This window comes from Pinus tabuliformis, chromosome 8, assembly GCF_031772625.1.
Source record: "Pinus tabuliformis cultivar Carrire ecotype Pingquan chromosome 8, CPIR1, whole genome shotgun sequence".
Lineage (NCBI taxonomy): Eukaryota > Viridiplantae > Streptophyta > Pinopsida > Pinales > Pinaceae > Pinus > Pinus tabuliformis.
The window spans coordinates 197,977,067-197,992,167 of record NC_142294.1 but is presented as its reverse complement, the minus strand read 5'-3'; positions in this window follow the sequence as shown (position 1 = coordinate 197,992,167).

The window sequence follows — 15,101 nt, the reverse complement described above, 5'->3', positions numbered from 1 at the left end:
AAAAACCAGAATCACATTTTAACAGTATATCATTTTTTTAAAATAATACAGCTATTAATAATATTGTTTTCATTTATATAAATTTCATATATAAATTTCTATTGTTATTAGATAAATAGATTAATTTGTAATTTTTATTTATATTATAAATGGAGATTGTGGCTTTATATATATATGGAAATTTCAAAATCATGAAACATTACATTTATATATCTTTTCTCTATATACAAGTGAGCAAATATATTATTTTCAAAATTTAGGTCAAATAATATCATGAAAATTTGTATAAAAATGATCAAAATGATACAATAGAGAAGTTTTGTTTGGACTCCACTTTCTACCTAGCATTTCTCTAATTATTGGTTCCACTTCTTCAAAAGACATTTATTGAGGAATAGCCTCATTTTGTTCTAGTGTTACCAAGGAAGGGATGTGCTTAATAATTTGTTCGATCACCTATTGTCTGCTTGTAATATCCCTATTATAACTAACCCTGAGTAAAGTAATTCTAAGTTACAAAACTTATGAATCAGTTATTGAACCGATTCTTGATTTCCATGGAACGGAACTTCTCGTCCCTTTGACATTGTATAGTTTCTCCCCGTGCGCTCATAGGGTATGGATCTGACGGTTAGGCTTCTCGAGAGAGGGTTGAGGTAACCACCTTCCCCTCAAGCTCCATGTCCTATGGGAATTCCGGCAATGAGGCGAGGTTTAAGGCGCTCTCCAACGGCGGGATGGCTTGGGGAGAGAAATGGCTGTAATAGTTAACAGTTAGTTTTGGAAACTGATTCTTGGTATCGAGAAGCTTTACTTGCATGAGCTCTCCGACACCCGTAGAAATGATGGCTATCTCATCACATCAAACTTTTAAGATATAATCTGGGGATGAATGGACGTCGGCCGGGGGGAAATCGCAGTTGAAGCGGTCGTGCTACAGAGGTCACGATTTCGAGGCTCATTCACACCACATTCAGCTCTCGGCTCCAACAGCAATGGATCAGCTCTTAGAAACCCTGCTACAGAACTCTGACTCCCAGGTTTTAGCTGAGTCCTTGGAGCGCCTCCTGGATAAACAGGCCAACGATAGAGATAAGAATATATTTTTGGAGAAATCGCTGGATTTCGGGTGTCATCTTCAAGAAGCGGCTAACAAATTGACGAGACAACGTGCTACACATCGCAACTATATTGTTTGGCCGCTTACTTATGACCTCACGGTCAAGAGAGTTGTTAGCTGCATCGTTGGAAACTACAGCATCTCTCATAGAAGACTTGCGTGGAAGCGTTGTTGGTCCACTGATAACTATGGACTGTGTAAAGTTGTTTGAAATAGTTTGAGTGCCAAGTGTGGATTGAGCTTGTGTGAACACTTTGAGAGGAGTTGCCCCCAACTAGTGAAAAGATTGGGTGGTAAAGTGCTGCCGAAGCTCACTGTTGGAGCTATAATGCTGTAGATCTGAGGCGGCGGGGGGGTCTGCAGACTTGAGTTCAGATATGCAAGTTAACAAGACCTCAGCATGCGCTATGGCGACGAAGATATCGAAGGAAAAAGAGATAAGTTGACCTCGTGTAACACTCTTTGTTTATGTGCAGTAAAAGCATGTTTAAATTATATGTTTTCTTAGTAGAAAATTTGTTAATGCATGCAGATAGAAATGATTGTTTGATGTTTTTTCATGGTGAAGAAAACATATGATAATGCATGCGGTGAAAGATTATCATTATGGATGTTATTTACGAAGATTTATCTTGGAAAATAGGAACCTAGTTTTGGTTCTTTCCTCGGTTTTACATAAGCTAACGAGTTAGAACTCTTAAAGAGAGTTATGCATTAGTAAACATTGTGGAGGTCAAACAGAATTATTTGGGTATATATATGCTAGTTAGCTAGTATGCTATGCGTGCTCATGCATATGAGTAGATGTTTAAAGATCTCTTTAGATGTTGATTATTGTTTGAATAATAATGTGACTAATCGTGTTGCCAAGATTGTTGATGACTGCATTGACAGGAAACCATGGCAGATGGTGCCAAGGAAAGTGATGTTTAACATTATGGCAGGAAAAAGGATTATTCGTCCATGCAGATGAGGTCAAGCTGCAGTATTGTCCGTTGCTAGAAAAATTATGCCACAAGGAATGTTGTATGTGGCGGTATGTAAATAAAATATTACATGAAAATTGTATCAGCTCTTAGCTAGTTATGTGCACCTTAATGATAATTCATTGCAAAGATTTTAAGACAATGGTTAAGGGATGGAATCCCTTATAAACCATTGAGTGAGGGGTAAAAACCCTCACGAGTGTTTAATAATAAGATTAAACGTTTGTTGGTTTTCACCCTACGGGGTTTCCAGGGTATATCCGTGCTCAATGGTGTGATTGATGTGATTGCCTTTTGTGTTAGATGGATGATGTTGAATCCTTGATGTTGATGGTTCTTTATTTGATTACATGATTATCTAATATGGTTAAGGAAATCAAGAAATGGATGCATGGATTCATGAGACAGTTTATGTTACTACAATGATGGTTAAAGGTTATGCAATGGTTATGAAACTTACTGCCTTTGATGGAAATTTACTTGCTACACTAATGAATATTATATTAATGGTTAATGATGATTTGTGGAGTTGTGAATTGGTAATTTGTATGAAGAATTCTAACTCCCTACCTTTTACATGCGAGGTTACCAGGGTATGTGACAAGTGGTATCAGAGCTAAAGGTTGCAGTACTGGCGCCTTTGGGAATTGGTAAGCGGAAAGGATATTGAGGTACGCCATCAGTAGGCATTAACTCAGGTACGAGTTTAATCATTCACATATTCATTTATGTAGTACACTACTTTTGTCATGATAGGTGTGATTCATGTTTATAACTGCTTTAAGTAGTAAGTAATAAGTTGTTGCATAACTACGTTCATAATGTTAAATTCCTGATGAGGATAGAAGACAATGAAACTTTTGTCACACCTAAAAACAATATTGAGTATTCATTACATTCATGAACAATATTGAACACTCATTGAGGTAAGTGACAATCAACTACCAAGTTTGATTTGCAAATATGGCAATAACAATGATGCATTTAATGAAAAAAATTGAAGTTACAATGAAGAAAACTTAATGAGCCAATGCATGAATATAAATTAGGGGAACATCCTTGAATAGGATGAAAAATTGTTTTAAAAAGGACATTAGAAGAACCCCTCTAGATATTGAAAACATGCAATGAGTCAAGCAGCGAGACTTGATTGTCATAACTAACTTTTGATTCAGTCTTGTCATGGATGCATGATGACGATTGGTAGTTGAGATTGGTTAGTGTTGTATGACTAGCCCATAGAACTTATATGCATTAATTGAATTGGACTTAAGATTATTACAATTCGAAAACAAGTGAAGGTTGATTGATGTCACATGCATGGAATGTGTGTATGAAGATTCTTACTCTCTCTGTGCTATAGTTCCAGTTGTTTATGAGAAGGGTTCTTAATTTTATTCACCATGGGAATGCATGATGAATAGTATATGATTATGTCCTAATAGATTTAATGATGATTGCCCTCTAATTAATTGAAATCCATTAGCATGGTATGTGTTTATCATTACTTTTTGAGAGATAAAAACCATTGGAGCCTCGATTTAATGATGTTTGAATTTATCTCTACTATGGGAATGATGGATTTATTATGCATGTTGCATTTCAGTGTGAACTTAATTGGAGAGGCATGTTCAGTGGGTAACATTTCTAGGACCCATTCCTCGTATAATTACATGTGATAATTATTCATAAATAGACTACCTGTGTTAATACAGTTGTAAGTAAACATTAACTACCTTCCCCAACTATAGATGCTTCCAAAGGAAATTGAAGCAAGGAGAAGGAAGAAGACCGTGCTGTAGGGACAGACGGAGATAGGAAAAAGAAATCGCCAAGTCTGGTGGTGACCAGATAGCGCAAGCTTTGAATGTCAGAATCTTGCAGAAGACGCTAAGTTTGGGGTTGACTAGATAGCGCTTGATGTGCATATGAGTATTCCTTTGACCATGCTTAAGGAGTTGGAAAATGATAACTATAGTGTGTTGATGTTAATGATTTTCGTAATGTCTCCTTGAACTCATTATTCTGAAATGGTCACATAGTAGAGTTATGATAGTTGTTGCATCTAGCATCAAGTGGTAACTCTGGTGCATGTGTGACACTTAGGAGATTATGCTTCTAAATGCATAAGTAGAGTAATTGCTCCTGGTAAGGGTGGGTTAATTTGTTAGTTATGCATGTTGATCCAAGGATAAGATAAGTATCTTGCTCACTTTCTTGAAGAACACGTATGAATGTTTTATATGATTTCTTAGTAGAGAAAGTATTTGAATGCATGCAATAAAAGAATGGTTCTTTTATAGATTTTCTTGGTAAAGGAAATGTGTTAAGGCATGCAGTTAAAGATTGATTATTTGGCATGTTTTCTTGGTAAAGAAAATAGGTAGTCCCTATTAGAAAGACTCCACGTGAGTCTTGTGTGTGAAATGCTTGTCTCTTGTCTGTAAAATCCTTGCTAAATATAGCCAGAGTATCTTCTTGAGAAAAGAGGATGAGGCATATAAATGTCCTAAGGACATAGCATGGAAGGTGGTCAAGTTTTCTTGAATTCAAAGATATATTTTTATTTGATAAAAGTTTTTTGGAAAATATATATATGCTAATTGCATTATGATTCTAGTTAGTCTCTAAGTTCTAGTGAAATGATTATGCATTACATGCATGATAAAGATAGCTAAAGATGTGCTTCTAGGCACATAGATATTCATTTCTAACTTTTTGAAGAAAGAGTATATTATATATATATACATAAATATAGTTTCATTCTAAGAGTGTGCATACTTCATGTATGAAGATGAAGGATTTTGTGAGAGTTTTCCTGAAAATAAAAATAGAGTTTCTTTCCCTTAAGACACATTAGAATAGTGTTCATGCAAGAAACAAATCCTTACTTGTTTCATGGAAAGAACTATGTGCAATGAAGTAAAGTAATTGTGTTAGGAAAAGACATGTTGCATAAAGGTAGCTATTGTGACTTTGGAATTATGACTCTGTGTGTACTTAGAGAAAGTGGTCATGCTAGCTTCCTTGAAAATAATAATCTCTTGGAGAGATTGTCTTGTTGGATGAGCTGTGTCGATTGCTTGATTTTGATGCATAAAGGATAAGTAAACCTTGTTTTTGTATCTTGATTTTTATGCCTAAAGATAGATATCTTTAATAATTTCTTGAAAGGGAATCTTGAGAACCCTCACATTGGAAGATAGAAGAATGAGGTTAAAATGACTTCCTTTAAGAAAGAGGTATGTAGTTTGTTGTATGAAATAATGGTAGTATTCTAGTGAAGGGAATATGTGTTGCGTACATTAAAGAAAGGCTTATACGATAAGCAATGGTATGCACAAAGATTAGTCATTGTGTTATAGAGTTATGCTCTTTGTATGTTAGAGAGATTATGTTTAATTACATTAACAATGCATGACCCAAGCTAGCCATAGTAAACGTAAGATAATACTCCATTAATGATGATTTGAATTGGAACAACAGACTATGGCAAAATTGGGAATGCTGAGAGTATTAACTCAACTGTTGTTGACATTTATAAATTAATGAATATTTGCATATGCTTTTATACATGACAATATTGTATGCATGGACATTCTTGGAAATGGAATACATGTTAACTGATGCATATTTATAACTAACGTTGCTGATGGGATTAAGCAGTGGTAGCTTAATGGCAACAAGGAAAACTCATTACATAAATTGCTACAATGTGAAATTCAATCATAAATGAGAAAGTATGATGTTATATGATATGCATGAATTATGTTATTTGGGAAATTTGCATGCATACAACATGTATGATAGATATGGTTCCCATCAATCTAGATGTTGTGGACCCATGTTGAGGGTTAAGTGTAGATGCATGGTATACATGCATGGTTGTTGTGCTAATGACAATGTTCATATGGTTCATTGTGTAAATTACTTTGAGAAAGAGTAATAAAAGAGAAATTTAACATGCCAGTTAGTTGCGGATAGTTGGGTTGATGACAGTTACCTGCCCGGAGGGGTTGATGGTACTTGTCTACCTGGATTGTGAAAGGCTTGAATGCCTTGGGTTGATGACAGTTACCTGCCCGGAGGGGGTTGATGGTACTTGTCTGCCCGGATTGTGAAAGGCTTGAATGCCTTGGTTTGATGACAGTTACCTGCCCGGAGGGGGTTGATGGTACTTGTCTGCCCGGATTGTGAAAGGCTTGAATGCCTTGGGTTGATGACAGTTACCTGCCCGGAGGGGGTTGATCGTACTTGTCTGCCCGGATTGTGAAAGGCTGGAATGCCTTGGGTTGATGGCAGTTACCTGCCTCGAGGGGTTGATGGTACTTGTCTGCCCAGATTTACTCTTCCTAGAATTCTTGAGCTGGTTGGCCAGTGGAATCCCATGTTAGACCTGGTAAGGTCTCTATCAAAGAAACTGTCTGGATGTGAAAATGACTCGATTTGGTTGTGGAAACCAGTTCCCATGAGTTGGGAATTCTTTAGTCCATTGTGGTCTCATGGCTAAAGGAATTAACTAATCAGCTATATGTTATGCTAAAAATGAATTTTACATATAGTTGTGTAAAATATGTTATGCATATTTAACAAGAAATGAGCTTAGTGCTCAATAAGGGGTAATTGGAAATTTTAATTCCTTTATTGTATTATTAATTTTGTGAACATCTTAGTGCGAGCTAAGACAGTTTTTGCTTGATGCAGTGATTGACTGTTTTGATGATGAGAGAGCTAGGTGCTCTTTTGGTACTTTTAGAAGCACTTTGCAGATGTCTTTAGTAAGAATTCATTCAGTGTGCACGTGACCAGTGATTTATCATTTGTTGATTAGTGTTAGTGCTCTTTAAGTACTTGTAAAAGTACTGTGATTTAGAAATCACTTAGCATTGCACAATTGATTGATAGTCAAAAGTATTTCATTTGACTCAACATATAGTGACTAATGTGATTGAATTTGTTAGTCATATATTACAGGAATTACTTACCATGGAGGGTTGAAGAATGGTCCAACCACTATTAAAATGCTTACATGAAGGTATTCATGATTTTCAAGAATAGATGGTAAGTAATGGTAAGTTGACACAAAGAATTGTTTATTATGAATGAATAAAGGCCAAGTGGTGGCGTTTAGAAGTTGCATATTTTTGCAATTATGAATGCTTATGACCATTGATGCTTATAACTAATGATATTTTTTATGATTATATCATTACTATTTTATTTGTTGTCATTTCTTGGAATGAAAAATTTGAGTTTAAAGAGGAAGGATCACATTTTGTGTGGTTTAGATGATTATACATTGAGTACAATCTGAAGTTCCAACAAGAGATGAACACCGAGGACGGTGTTCTTGTTAAGGGGGGGGGGGGAGTATGTAATATCCCTATTATAACTAACCCTGAGTAAAGTAATTCTAAGTTACAAAACTTATGAATCAGTTATTGAACCGATTCTTGATTTCCATGGAACAGAATGAGGGGAAGCTTCTCGTCCCTTTGACATTATATAGTTTCTCCCCGTGCGATCATAGGGGTATGGATTTGACGGTTAGGCTTCTAGAGAGAGGGTTGAGGTAACCACCTTCCCCTCAAGCTCCACGTCCGATGGGAATTCTGGCGATGAGGCGACGTTTAATGGCACTCTCCAACGGCGGGATGGCTTGGGGAGAGAAATGGCTGGAATAGTTAACAGTTAGTTTTGGAAACTGATTCTTGGTATCGAGAAGCTTTACTTGCATGAGCTCTGCGACACCCGTAGAAATGTTGACTATCTCATCTCATCAAACTTTTAAGATATAATCTGGGGATGAATGGACGTCGGCCGGGGGGAAATCGCAATTGAAGCGGTCCTGCTATAGAGGTCACGGTTTCGAGGCGCATGCACACCACATTCAACTCTCGGCTCCAACAGCAATGGATCAGCTCTTAGCAACCCTGCTACAGAAGTCTGACTCCCAGGTTTTAGCTGAGTCCTTGGAGCGCCTCCTGGATAAACAGGCCAACGACAGAGATAAGAATATATTTTTGGAGAAATCGCTGGATTTCGGGTGTCATCTTCAAGAAGCGGCTAACAAATTGACGAGACAACGTGCTACACATCACAACTATATTGTTTGGCCGCTTACGTATGACCTCACGGTTAAGAGAGTTGTTAGCTGCGTGAAACTACAGCATCTCTCATAGAAGACTTGCGTGGAAGCGTTGTTGATCCACTGATAACTATGGACTGTGTAAAGTCGTTTTGAAATCTTTTGAGTGCCAAGTGTGGATGGAGCTTGTGTGAACACTTTGAGACGAGTTGCGCCCAACTGGTGAAAGGATTGGGTGGTAAAGTGCTGCCGAAGCTCACCGTTGGAGATATAATGCTGTAGATCTGAGGCAGCGGGGGGGTCTGCAGACTTGAGTTCAGATATGCAAGTTATCAAGACCTCAGCATGCGCTATAGCGACGAAGATATCGAAGGAAAGAGAGATAAGTTGACCTCGTGTAACACTCTTTATTTATGTGCAGTAAAAGCATGTTTAAATTATATGTTTTCTTAGTAGAAAATTTGTTAATGCATGCAGATAGAAATGATTGTTTGAGGTATTTTCTTGTTGAAGAAAACATATGATAATGCATGCGGTGAAAGATTATCATTATGGCTGTTATTTACGAAGATTTATCTTGGAAAATAGGAACCTGGTTTTGGTTCTTTCCTCGGTTTTACATAAGCTAACGAGTTAGAACTCTTAAAGAGAGTTATTCATTAGTAGAAATTGTGGAGGTCAAACAGAATTATTTGGGTATATATATGCTAGTTAGCTAGTATGCTATGCGTGCTCATGCATATGAGTAGATGTTTAAAGATCTCTTTAGATGTTGATTATTGTTTGAATAATAATGTGACTAATCTTGTTGCCAAGATTGTTGATGACTTCATTGACATGAAACGATGGCAGATGGTGCCAAGGAAAGTGATGTTTAACATTATGGCAGGAAAAAGGATTATTCGTCCATGCAGATGAGGTCAAGCTGCAGTATTTTCCGTTGCTAGAACAATTATGCCACAAGGAATGTTGTATGTGGCGGTATGTAAATAAAAGATTACATGAAAATTGTATTAGCTCTTAGCTAGTTATGTGCAGCTTAATGATAATTCATTGTAAAGATTTTAAGACAATGGTTAAGGGATGGAATCCCTTATAAACCATTGAGTGAGGGGTAAAAACCCTCATGAGCGTTTAATAATAAGATTAAACGTTTGCTGGTTTTCACCCTATGGGGTTTCCAGGGTATACCCGTGCTCAATGGTGTGATTGATGTGATTGCCTTTTGTGTCAGATGGATGATGTTGAATCCTTGATGTTGATGGTTCTTTATTTGATTACATGATTATCTAATATGGTTAAGGAAATCAAGAAATGGATGCATGGATTCATGAGACAGTTTATGTTACTACAGTGATGGTTAAAGGTTATGCAATGGTTATGAAACTTACTGCCTTTGATGGGAATTTACTTGCTGCACTAATGAATATTATATTAATGGTTAATTATGAATTGTGGAGTTGTGAATTGGTAATTTGTATGAAGAATTCTAACTCCCTACCTTTTACATGCGAGGTTACCGGGGTATGTGACACTGCTGGGAATGGGTTCTTAGAATTGTTAGAAATACTCAGAGAGGGAGGGTGAATCAATATTTCTTACTAATTCAACATTAATTATTTTCAATATTCTTTATAATGTTGAAAGAATGACATCAAATCTATACATAAGAATCAGAAAATAAAGTGTAACATAAGAGAACAACACATCATCATCACATAGAAACACAAGATATTAGGTGGAAAATCCAACTAGGAAAATATACCATTGTTGTCATCTTCATCTTCTCAGAAAATCTTATTTTACATCTTGGACTGGCACAAACTTCTACCTCTTCTCAAGATCCTACCTATTGGAGGCAACCACCTTCTTTTATTTCTCCATCTACACTCGAAGGAAGCTACTACTCCCTAAGCAAGTTCTTTGGCCACCATTGGAAGGAAGCAACCACTCCCTTGCTAAAGGCTCCATCCCTCACATCTTTTATGGACCTAATTTCAAAATATTTCGCACTAGATTCATCTAATTCAAAACCCAAACACTATAGGCCATGTTTCATCGAATTTTCAAAGTAGATCCACATATAAGATTATGCTCAATTACTAAACACAAATCTTATCATACAATCTCCTCCACACAACTGACAACAAGTCTCTCTCTGCAATAACCAAGTCACCAATATTCAATTGATCAAAAGTCTTCGCTGACACAAGTCATACTCAAGCCCACTACAAGATAAATGTCCATGAACCATTGATCTAAAATGACTATATACTAAATACTGATGTAGAATTGATTAGCCATTAGTGATTTGAATGATAATTGAAAGCATGAGAAATGAGAAAAAATGTTGGCGCAGAACACATTATGATAGCTGATAAACCATAATTAAGATGAAAAACATAAGTGTAAACAACGAATACACAAATATACGAGACAACAGGATTGATTATGGAGTTCATCCCTCATGGACTACATCTCTAGGTCTGCTTTCAAGATGGACGGCTGTTTTTATTAGGAATGAAAAGAAGAAATCAATTACATAGTGATTTGAACTTATTGAACTTGCACACAGGGAACTTTGACCTCTCTCATCATAAAGATATATAAACCAGTTTTCCAACACTTCTTACGGTTTCCAAATCTGATTACGGATGCTCCTGAAACACTAAAAACAACATCACCTCTATCACTCTAAAACCTGCATACAAAAGCTAAAAACCACTCTTAATCCTCACTAATTCATCACAAGGCTACAAATTCTCCTTTATAAAGTGGTTAGATGCATCATAACCACTCTTACTTAGTTTGGCATGAATGTGCTGACTTGAAGGGTCGAATTGGGGTTGATTTTTCCACCTAGGGTTTATGTCATGGTCCTCGTATTAATTGATAACCAAATTTAATAACAAAACCCAAACAAAACTTTATATTAAGGCCGTAATTATTAGTGGTTAGCTAACCGGGTAGAGGGTGATGACACTGCATGTGAACACCTATTTGGAGAGCAGCTCTATTAGTGGTCTTATGTCCCCGCAGTTCCGGTCTGCTATGACAGTTGTCATGTGACCACACTCTCCTCCAGCGGTTGCAGCAACGGCATGGTAATTGCTAACCTCGACAGCTTTTTAGTGTTGTTCACATGACTAACAACCCACTGCGGTTCCGACATTGTCAATTCCCCACACGGTTATCCTTGACCTCTGACGGTTTCTATGCAGTGTTCACATGGTGGGGGTCCCCCGATACAACCATGTCTATGGTTGTGACCTACAGATTATGAAACCTAACGGCTAACCCGTAACTGTTCACATGCAACCGGTTTCAAGGTAGTTTGGCTACGGTTAGGGTTGTGTATTACATTTTAAAATATTTTACATAGTTAAACAAGGCTAAGGGTGTATAAAGGGTTTAAGGCTTAGGTTTTAGGACTATAGGCTTTGTTGTATTTAATAAATAGTTTTTGGTTAGGACTAGGGTTTTAGCATAGGATGAATGTATGGTTTAGCGGATAAAAAAAGGCATTAGGTTTATGAACATAGGATTCTTATGTTAAGCAAATGGTGAAAAGATAGCTTAGGTGTTAAGGTTTAGATCTACGCTTAGGTAAAGAGTTTTCTTTAACTTTTCAAGACCCATGTCAACTCTGTAAAGTGACATCAGTGAAACTGAAGCCTTTACCAGATGATCAACCCTTGCACATCCTTGTGGTCTCGTGCGACATTTGTCAACATTGTACGACGACAACCATCACATCTTTGTAAGTGACACTCGTAGCGATGACGATAAGACTACATCATCGACGAGGTACTTTAACTTTAAATCCTTTTAAAAAATAGACTATATCAATCAAAAATCTTGCAAAGTTGGACGACAAAACACATGTCGTCAAACAAACCCTGCCAGAACTATCGATGACATAAGTCGATAGCTAGATACAAGATCACATCAATTGAATGCTATGAAACCATAACTACGAGCATTACCTCAACAACCTCGTCATAACCAACATTGTCGATCTGTTGAAGCTAAATTGAAGCTATGACAACACTAAACGACAACCATGAATACTGATGATGACACTTCAAACACTTGTGAAATTGGATCGATGGATCCTCCTCGGTCTTTCCTCTCCACTTGAAAGCTTTTGGACCATAAAAGTTTTGAGTAAACAATTAGTCAATGAGGGTAGAACTCCCTCTCTCTCCATCTTGACCTCACAATGTACCAATACATTTGATCAATCACCTACAGATGATGACCTTGATGATGCTTACCATGATACATTTAAGATTTGGTTACCTGTTTCCTCCATCCATAGTATGAAAAACTTGCTACGATGGGAAAACAACCTGTTATCAACATGGCAATTGAATTATTTCCATGAAGAATTATGAGTTAGTGATTTAGAAACATCTTTGAAAACAATATTTGTAGAACTTTGTTCAATACATGTTATGGGTATTAACAATCTACTTTCTAGAATAACGGAAATATTTAAAGACTCCTTTTATTTTGACTTCGTATCAATTACCTAACTTGATTTACTTTGCTATTGACTCATTACTAAGTGAACTTGCTGTCCATAACTCATCCAACTGTAATGTAAAGACTACTGCAACTTAGTTTGATTTTTAAAGTATCTAAGTAATTGTTGATTTACTTGAATCACTATGTCTATTAAATTATATTTCCCTTGACTAACACTTTCACTTAATGAATTAGTTTTCAAACCATGGTATGGAAACTTTAGATCTACTTTTGAAAATGCTTTGTCATGAAAGCTTATAGACTTCCTCTCCACTTGAATAGGGGTTTCATTACTTTTAAAAGCATGAAATGATGATGAAATACCAAAGAAATGTAACAATGACTTTCCCCAATACTCACTTGCACCTCTGAAACTAAAAATAAACATACCATATTAAACAAGTCTCTGATTGGATTCACATGTACCATTCCTTGCAATACACTGCTAATGATGATAGCTTCTGTAATTTAGTTGAATGAATGAATTGATATTCATTCTATCTTTAAGAAGATGTTTATAGGACATTAAATGTATCTCATGTTGCTCATCCTGTTCATGAATAAGATTTCTTGGAAAAGAATTAACCACCTTAACCAATTGATCTATAAATTGAATCTCGCATCTCGAGCAATCAACCTTATGTCGTTCCTTAATAACCATGAGTAAATATTTACTTGAACTTATAAACTACTTAACTTGATTTGTAAAAGTTAAATCCAAGTTTTCTTTGAATTTATGTGCCCTAACAATAAATTCAACCCCTTCTTTCTTTAGGTGATACTTATGTTCTCTTCTGTAAAACACTACATTTCTATCATAAAGATAAGGACTTCCTAAGAAAACTCCACATATGTCTACTGGGACCACATCTAACTCCACTTCATCAATGTACTTAGATGTAATTGCAAATTTTAATCGACACTGCTTTGTGACATGTATCTTCATTGATTTATTAATCCAACCTAATGGGTATGGTCTTTAATGATTCTATGTCTCCAATCCCAACTGATTAGCTATATGCTTAAATATTAAATTTTCTTGCGATCCATTGTCAAACATTGTGCCAATCTTTGTATGATTAGAATTTATCCTTATGTGGAAGAGTTCAACTTGTTTATCTTCATGTGAAGTATTTATGTTTGAAAGAGATACATTAGCTTTCAAAATTGAACGAATATCATAAGTTTTACCTATCGTAACCATGGCGATTATTCTCCTTTCATCACCTAAATATGAACCTAGATCCTACTGGACTGCTGCAATGGCCTTATTTTCATCCTTCGCCTTAAGGAAATTTTTGGGCTTAACGATCGTTGATTTCTTTCTCTTCAAAATGTTCCCCTTATTGTCTCTGGATTCTCTAGTTTCCATCTCTTTGGATGACTGAGATGGAGACTTGAATGATCTACCACCGGATTCAATATGTATGGCCTGAACACACACCTTGTAACTCAAATTTAACAAGTTTCAAAGGAGATGATTTCTTAGGTTTCTTATCCATCTCGGATGCTGCACTGTAAGAAGAAGAAGAAGAGGATGATGGAGATGATGGAGGTGAAGGAGGTTTATCTTCCTTGCCTTTACCTTTGTACTTCTTTGATGCCTTTGAGGAAGAAACTACATCTCTCACCTACTTGTCTTCGTACAATTCTCCCAACATCTACTGCATGGTTAAGAACACCTTCTAAAGCTATTCTTCACTCATCTTAGTCTCAATTTTTTCACCTGCATCAGGTCTTGACATGGCCGATTTTTGAACGACTCATTGCTTTCCAATCTCTGGATCGATCTACTAAAGGATTCCTTCTCCTCGTTGCGACTTTGACCTGGTTAACATTCAATGGCACATTCTACAAATGCAATCTACTTTGGTACCAAATTATATGATCTGAAATGACCATATACTAAATAATGATGTAGAATTGAGTAGCCATTAGTGATTTGAATGATAATCGAAAGCACAGAAAACATGGAAAATTGCTAGAACAAAACACTTTACGATAGCTAATAAACCTGATCCGGATTTAAACAGGAACGCAACAAATTACAGAGATAACCATATACACAAAGATGCAGCGGAAATAATACTTCATTTCATTAATGGAAAATACTGAAATATGCTTACAAACAGAAATGGAAATAAACTAGCTAGGGCGATGGTAGCTTATCTCTGAGAAGAGATGTGATGGCTACATGCCTCTGAACTGTGTTACAATGAGGCTCGAAGGCCTATTTATTGTTGAGAAACAATGGAAAAACCCTTAACATTCCAAAACCTAACCCTAGGAGATGAAACGCCAAACTGTGGGCCTCGTTTGGGGGTAAGTTGGTACATCAACTTCCCGGGGTCGTAACTTTGGCATATGATCTCCGTTT